Source organism: Saccoglossus kowalevskii, chromosome 1, assembly GCF_978046115.1.
Source record: "Saccoglossus kowalevskii chromosome 1, keSacKowa6.1, whole genome shotgun sequence".
NCBI lineage: Eukaryota > Metazoa > Hemichordata > Enteropneusta > Harrimaniidae > Saccoglossus > Saccoglossus kowalevskii.
Genome location: NC_140641.1, coordinates 42,684,050 through 42,691,867, shown reverse-complemented (window position 1 = coordinate 42,691,867; position 7,818 = coordinate 42,684,050). Strand labels below are relative to the sequence as shown.

General features: G+C 37.6%; 1 protein-coding gene across 1 annotated transcript in view; it reads left to right on the top strand.

Annotated features, from left to right (window-relative positions):
- Positions 1-2,169: 2,169 nt before the first annotated feature.
- The window catches only part of LOC144360964 (uncharacterized), a 30,446-nt gene continuing 24,797 nt past the window's right edge, over positions 2,170-7,818 (top strand). The window contains exon 1 of the mRNA XM_085496438.1: positions 2,170-2,278. The gene's annotated coding sequence lies outside the window, so the exon portion shown is untranslated. The remainder of the gene's footprint in view (positions 2,279-7,818) is intronic.

Below are 7,818 nucleotides of genomic sequence, written 5' to 3'. Positions count from 1 at the left end.
TAGACCAGGAAAGCTTTACACCTGAAGCACAGTCTGTGCTTATGAAAACAAAGGACACTTTGATTTTCGTATAAATTTGTGTTGGATTTTGGTATTTTACAGAGCAAAATATGCATATTTAAAAGTTAAAAAAACAAAAAAACTATTTATTTATATACATGAATCCATTTAACTTTTTTGATTTGCTGAACAAAAACTGTCACTGCTCTTTGTACTAATTGCTGTGTTTTTCCGTCTCCAGCTACAATTGGATAAATCCAGTAAATATCTTATACAATGGTGACTTCAGACTTTAAATAAAATAATCTGATATCACATTGACTTGGGATGTGTTCAAAACTTAACTGTATAATTGCATGGGGCTCTGCCGCATTGCATAATCTGTTAGTTATTTGTCAACTTCAACCCCAAAATATTTAGCCTATAACATTTTTTGCATCAACAAATTTATAGGCAATATGGGTAATAGTTATTATTAAGAACACATTTGTACGATTAACTTTTTAATCTATTGTTCCGAAATAAAATTTAAAAAAATATATGCATAAGCGCGTGTGTGAATTGTGGAAAACAGGGTGACCCCCCCCCATTCGCAAAATCAAAAACAGGGTAACCCCCCTACTGATCCACCCCAGGCCGAAGTAACTGACCAATCCCTAACAACAGCATACGTCCTAGCAATAAAATAAAATGACTTCTAAGGACTGAATGTTTTTTTTGCGAACTTTGTATACGGTGCCCGGTTTTAGTTATAAACCGATGTTAGCTTCACGTTCATGTCCTACCATGGCAACAGCCGAAAACATATTGCTAGTTTTTTTTTAGTGGAGTGGATCGCCAACCGGCTTGTTTTCATTGGCAAAATCGTCCAGCAACATGTTTGGCATATTAGGTGTACATCACATGGACTACTACGATTGAGAGAACTTTATGTATGTTGAATGAGTTTTATAAACCCCGAAGGGCTCTTGGAAGATCCACCCGCAGTAAAATTAGCCATTGCCATGGAGGCGCAACCATCAACATCAAAATCCCAGGAGGTTTCTGCTGGCGACGTTACCCAGTTCCAAATAAAGATCACCAACGCCAAATAAGCAACATTTTAACCGGTAATCAAGATTAATTCAATCCACGGCTAACAAGCAACATCACAACTGAAGTTGTAGCGTGAAGCTCAGCGACTACTGCTGACAACGTAAGTCATGCTTGCGTGCCTTCACCATTGTATTCAAACGAATCACGTGGTGTGCCGTTCTCTTTCAAACCCGGGATTCGATCAATAGGGGAGTTTCAGTAAAAAAACACATTGCAAATCATGCAAATTAAACATTTTCAAACCAGTATACTAAAACAGAAATGCTCAGCGATGCAAAAGAAGGATAGATGTTACTTTTCATTATACACATCTCTGTTGATACAATCCCTCACATATTCTATTCCCAGTTATACCTGCGTAAATGGATTAGCCTCTTTTGATATTGACATTCAGACTAAAATCACGTGACAAGCTGTTAAAATTGGCTGTTGCATACACTTTCGCCGGTCTGGAAAATGTGTTTAGTTAGCTCTCATTCAAGTAACAATGCAGATTTCCCAGTGGGAGTGAGACTATTCGACTCTGCCATTAAAAAATAGGGGTGTTTTGAGCAAAAAAAGAATAACCCTGGAGTGCACACAACACACTGAATTTCGGAACAATTCTTGCATTATTTACAGCAGCAGAATACTACAGAAATATCAGACGAAACATGAAAACACTATATATATGTATTTCGGCCTGAACCCTCTCCATTGCAATTCCAGGAATTACCCCCATATGTGCAACCATTTTCCACCTTGGTACCACCCAAGCCTGAAAACAAAATCTTAATACCACGCTGAAACGTTTGGTAATGATCATATGAAATGGGCCAAGTCACACATTTGTATTACAATAGTACTTCATGGGCGTGTTATAGAATTCCGATCAACAAATGCTTTTACGCACACGGGGAATAGTTAGAGTCACGACGCTCTCTTATCCGATGAAAACATACCACCCTCTACTCATACTATTTAGACTGTTAAACCCGGTAACAATAAACAAAATGATCATATGAAATGGGCCACGTCACACATTTGTATTATACTTTATGGGCGTGTTATGAAACATACATACAACACGATCAACATACACACGTCAGCGGGGATTTCAGACTTTCTATTTTTAACTACATGGAGTAAAACTCATGGGAGTCAATATCCTAGTTGTCAGTAAATACACTCTGTCGTGAAGGAGGTAAGTGTCTGTTTTCATGGAACATGACTTTCTTGACAAGCTTGAAGCATTTGACAAGTGAATTGTTAGATTTAGTGATGGGCGAAACAGTGCTAACAGTCAGTGCTAACAGTCAGTGAATGTAATGTAAACATGACTATAAAATAATCATTAACTTGCCACTAATTTTTTTTTAGCGGGAGATTCCGTAATGTAAACGTAGCTAAATTGTATTACATTGGGGAATTACTAACGCGTTATAATACATATACTTAGCAAGTAGTTGGCAATATATGTTCAGCTATTTTGGACGTCAAATCGACCTACATGAAAACAAATGAGCACATTTGTCATAATTTCTATTCCCGTGAGTATTTAGTAGAGTTTAAGTCAGATCATACACACTATAAATATGGTCTATGGCCGAATTACATTTGTTTCAAAGTTGAATGTTTTAACGTTTAGACAAACTTGTTGTGGTATCTATGTCACGAGGTCTCACTGAAAAACGAACTGACGTAAACATAGGAAGCGATACATCGCGTGAAATAGATCAAATATATAAATTGTGCTAAAACTTTCGTTATATTGCCTGGCCAAAACCTTTGAGAAATTATTTCAACGCCACATATATTATATATACGTTTGTGCAAATCATTCGTTCTCATGAATAATCTAATACATGATTTAAGCTTAGTGACGTCAATTGTAACGAATGTGTTTACGCACACCTTTATGTGTAGCTTAGGGGGTTTCCACAGCCTTTATACGTAGTTTGGTCGGTTTCCTCAACCTTAATATGTAGTGTAGGGTTTCCTTAGCCTTTATACGTAGTTTAGTCGGTTTCCTCAACCTTAATATGTAGTGTAGGGGTTTCCTTAGCCTTTACAAGTAGTTTAGTCGGTTTCCCCAACCTTAATATGTAGTGTAGGGGTTTCCTTAGCCTTTATACGTAGTTTAGTCGGTTTCCTCAAACTTAATATGTAGTGTAGGGGTTTCCACAGCCTTTATACGTAGTTTAGTCGGTTTCCTCAAACTTAATATGTAGTGTAGGGGTTTCCACAGTCTTTATACGTAGTTTTGTGGGTTTCCTCAACCTTAATATGTAGTGTAGGGGTTTCCTCAGCCTTTATACGTAGTTTAGTCGGTTTCCTCAACCTTAATATTTAGTGTAGGGGTTTCCTTAGCCTTTATACGTAGTTTAGTCGCTTTCCTCAACCTTAATATGTAGTGTAGGGGTTTCCACAGCCTTTATACGTAGTTTAGTCGGTTTCCTCAACCTTAATATGTAGTGTAGGGTTTCCTTAGCCTTTATACGTAGTTTAGTCGCTTTCCTCAACCTTAATATGTAGTGTAGGGGTTTCCTTAGCCTTTATAAGTAGTTTAGTCGGTTTCCTCAACCTTAATATGTAGTGTAGGGTTTCCTTAGCCTTTATACGTAGTTTAGTCGGTTTCCTCAACCTTAATATGTAGTGTAGGGTTTCCTTAGCCTTTATACGTAGTTTAGTCGGTTTCCCCAACCTTAATATGTAGTGTAGGGGTTTCCTTAGCCTTTATACGTAGTTTAGTCGCTTTCCTCAACCTTAATATGTAGTGTAGGGGTTTTCACAGCCTTTATACGTAGTTTAGTCGGTTTCCTCAACCTTAATATGTAGTGTAGGGGTTTCCTTAGCCTTTATACGTAGTTTAGTCGCTTTCCTCAACCTTAATATGTAGTGTAGGGGTTTTCACAGCCTTTATACGTAGTTTAGTCGCTTTCCTCAACCTTAATATGTTGTGTAGGGGTTTCCTTAGCCTTTATACGTAGTTTAGTCGGTTTCCTCAAACTTAATATGTAGTGTAGGGTTTCCTTAGCCTTTATACGTAGTTTAGTCGGTTTCCTCAAACTTAATATGTAGTGTAGGGGTTTCCACAGCCTTTATACGTAGTTTAGTCGGTTTCCTCAAACTTAATATGTAGTGTAGGGGTTTCCACAGTCTTTATACGTAGTTTAGTCGGATTCCTCAACCTTAATATGTAGTGTAGGGGTTTCCACAGCCTTTATACGTAGTTTAGTCGGTTTCCTCAACCTTAATATTTAGTGTAGGGGTTTCCTTAGCCTTTATACGTAGTTTAGTCGCTTTCCTCAACCTTAATATGTAGTGTAGGGTTTCCTTAGCCTTTACAAGTAGTTTAGTCGGTTTCCTCAAACTTAATATGTAGTGTAGGGGTTTCCACAGCCTTTATACGTAGTTTAGTCGGTTTCCTCAAACTTAATATGTAGTGTAGGGGTTTCCACAGTCTTTATACGTAGTTTAGTCGGATTCCTCAACCTTAATATGTTGTGTAGGGGTTTCCTTAGCCTTTATAAGTAGTTTAGTCGGTTTCCCCAACCTTAATATGTAGTGTAGGGGTTTCCTTAGCCTTTATACGTAGTTTAGTCGCTTTCCTCAACCTTAATATGTAGTGTAGGGGTTTCCTTAGCCTTTATAAGTAGTTTAGTCGGTTTCCCCAACCTTAATATGTAGTGTAGGGGTTTCCTTAGCCTTTATACGTAGTTTAGTCGGTTTCCTCAACCTTAATATGTAGTGTAGGGGTTTTCACAGCCTTTATACGTAGTTTAGTCGCTTTCCTCAACCTTAATATGTTGTGTAGGGGTTTCCTTAGCCTTTATACGTAGTTTAGTCGGTTTCCTCAAACTTAATATGTAGTGTAGGGTTTCCTTAGCCTTTATACGTAGTTTAGTCGGTTTCCTCAAACTTAATATGTAGTGTAGGGGTTTCCACAGCCTTTATACGTAGTTTAGTCGGTTTCCTCAAACTTAATATGTAGTGTAGGGGTTTCCACAGTCTTTATACGTAGTTTAGTCGGATTCCTCAAACTTAATATGTAGTGTAGGGTTTCCTTAGCCTTTATACGTAGTTTAGTCGGTTTCCTCAACCTTAATATGTAGTGTAGGGGTTTCCACAGCCTTTATACGTAGTTTAGTCGGTTTCCTCAAACTTAATATGTAGTGTAGGGGTTTCCACAGTCTTTATACGTAGTTTAGTCGGTTTCCTCAAACTTAATATGTAGTGTAGGGGTTTCCTTAGCCTTTATACGTAGTTTGGTCGGTTTCCTCAACCTTAATATGTAGTGTAGGGGTTTCCTTAGCCTTTATTCGTAGTTTAGTGGGTTTCCTCAACCTTAATATGTAGTGTAGGGGTTTCCACAGTCTTTATACGTAGTTTAGTCGGTTTCCTCAAACTTAATATGTAGTGTAGGGGTTTCCTTAGCCTTTATACGTAGTTTGGTCGGTTTCCTCAACCTTAATATGTAGTGTAGGGGTTTCCACAGTCTTTATACGTAGTTTAGTCGGTTTCCTCAAACTTAATATGTAGTGTAGGGGTTTCCTTAGCCTTTATTCGTAGTTTAGTGGGTTTCCTCATCAACCTTAATATGTAGTGTAGGGGTTTCCTCAGCTTTTATTCGTAGTTTAGTGGGTTTCCTCATCAACCTTAATATGTAGTGTAGGGGTTTCCACAGCTTTTATACGTAGTTTTGTGGGTTTCCTCATCAACCTTAATATGTAGTGTAGGGGTTTCCTTAGCCTTTACAAGTAGTTTTGTGGGTTTCCTCATCAACCTTAATATATAGTGTAGGGGTTTCCACAGCTTTTATACGTAGTTTAGTGGGTTTCCTAATCAACCTTAATATGTAGTGTAGGGGTTTCCTCAGCTTTTATTCGTAGTTTAGTGGGTTTCCTCATCAACCTTAATATGTAGTGTAGGGGTTTCCACAGCTTTTATACGTAGTTTTGTGGGTTTCCTCATCAACCTTAATATGTAGTGTAGGGGTTTCCTTAGCCTTTATAAGTAGTTTAGTCGGTTTCCTCAACCTTAATATGTAGTGTAGGGGTTTCCTTAGCCTTTATAAGTAGTTTTGTGGGTTTCCTCATCAACCTTAATATGTAGTATAAGGGTTTCCTTAGCCTTTATAAGTAGTTTTGTGGGTTTCCTCAACCTAAATATGTAGTGTAGGGGTTTCCTTAGCCTTTATAAGTAGTTTTGTGGGTTTCCTCATCAACCTTAATATATAGTGTAGGGGTTTCCTTAGCCTTTATAAGTAGTTTTGTGGGTTTCCTCATCAACCTTAATATGTAGTATAAGGGTTTCCTTAGCCTTTATAAGTAGTTTTGTGGGTTTCCTCAACCTAAATATGTAGTGTAGGGGTTTCCTTAGCCTTTATAAGTAGTTTTGTGGGTTTCCTCATCAACCTTAATATGTAGTATAAGGGTTTCCTTAGCCTTTATAAGTAGTTTTGTGGGTTTCCTCAACCTAAATATGTAGTGTAGGGGTTTCCTTAGCCTTTATAAGTAGTTTTGTGGGTTTCCTCATCAACCTTAATATATAGTGTAGGGGTTTCCTTAGCCTTTATAAGTAGTTTTGTGGGTTTCCTCAACCTTAATATGTAGTGTAGGGTTTCCTTAGCCTTTATACGTAGTTTTGTGGGTTTCCTCATCAACCTTAATATGTAGTATAAGGGTTTCCTTAGCCTTTATAAGTAGTTTTGTGGGTTTCCTCAACCTAAATATGTAGTGTAGGGGTTTCCTTAGCCTTTATAATTAGTTTTGTGGGTTTCCTCATCAACCTTAATATGTAGTGTAGGGGTTTCCACAGCTTTTATACGTAGTTTTGTGGTTTCCTCATCAACTTTAATATGTAGTGTCGTGGTTTCCTTAGCCTTTATACGTAGTTTTGTGGGTTTCCTCAACCTTAATATGTAGTGTAGGGGTTTCCTTAGCCTTTATAATTAGTTTTGTGGGTTTCCTCATCAACCTTAATATGTAGTATAAGGGTTTCCTTAGCCTTTATAAGTAGTTTTGTGGGTTTCCTCAACCTTAATATGTAGTGTAGGGGTTTCCTTAGCCTTTATAAGTAGTTTTGTGGGTTTCCTCATCAACCTTAATATGTAGTATAAGGGTTTCCTTAGCCTTTATAAGTAGTTTTGTGGGTTTCCTCAACCTAAATATGTAGTGTAGGGGTTTCCTTAGCCTTTATAAGTAGTTTTGTGGGTTTCCTCAACCTTAATATGTAGTGTAGGAGTTTCCTTAGCCATTATAAGTAGTTTTGCGGGTTTCCTCATCAACCTTAATATGTAGTGTAGGGGTTTCCTTAGCCTTTATAAGTAGTTTTGTGGGTTTCCTCATCAACCTTAATATGTAGTGTAGGGGTTTCCTTAGCCTTTATAAGTAGTTTTGTGGGTTTCCTCATCAACCTTAATATGTAGTGTAGGGGTTTCCTTAGCCTTTATAAGTAGTTTTGTGGGTTTCCTCAACCTTAATATGTAGTGTAGTGGTTTCCTTAGCCTTTATAAGTAGTTTTGTGGGTTTCCTCATCAACCTTAATATATAGTGTAGGGGTTTCCTTAGCCTTTATAAGTAGTTTTGTGGGTTTCCTCAACCTTAATATGTAGTGTAGTGGTTTCCTTAGCCTTTATAAGTAGTTTTGTGGGTTTCCTCAACCTTAATATGTAGTGTAGGGGTTTCCTTAGCCTTTATAAGTAGTTTTGTGGGTTTCCTCATCAACCTTAATATATAGTGT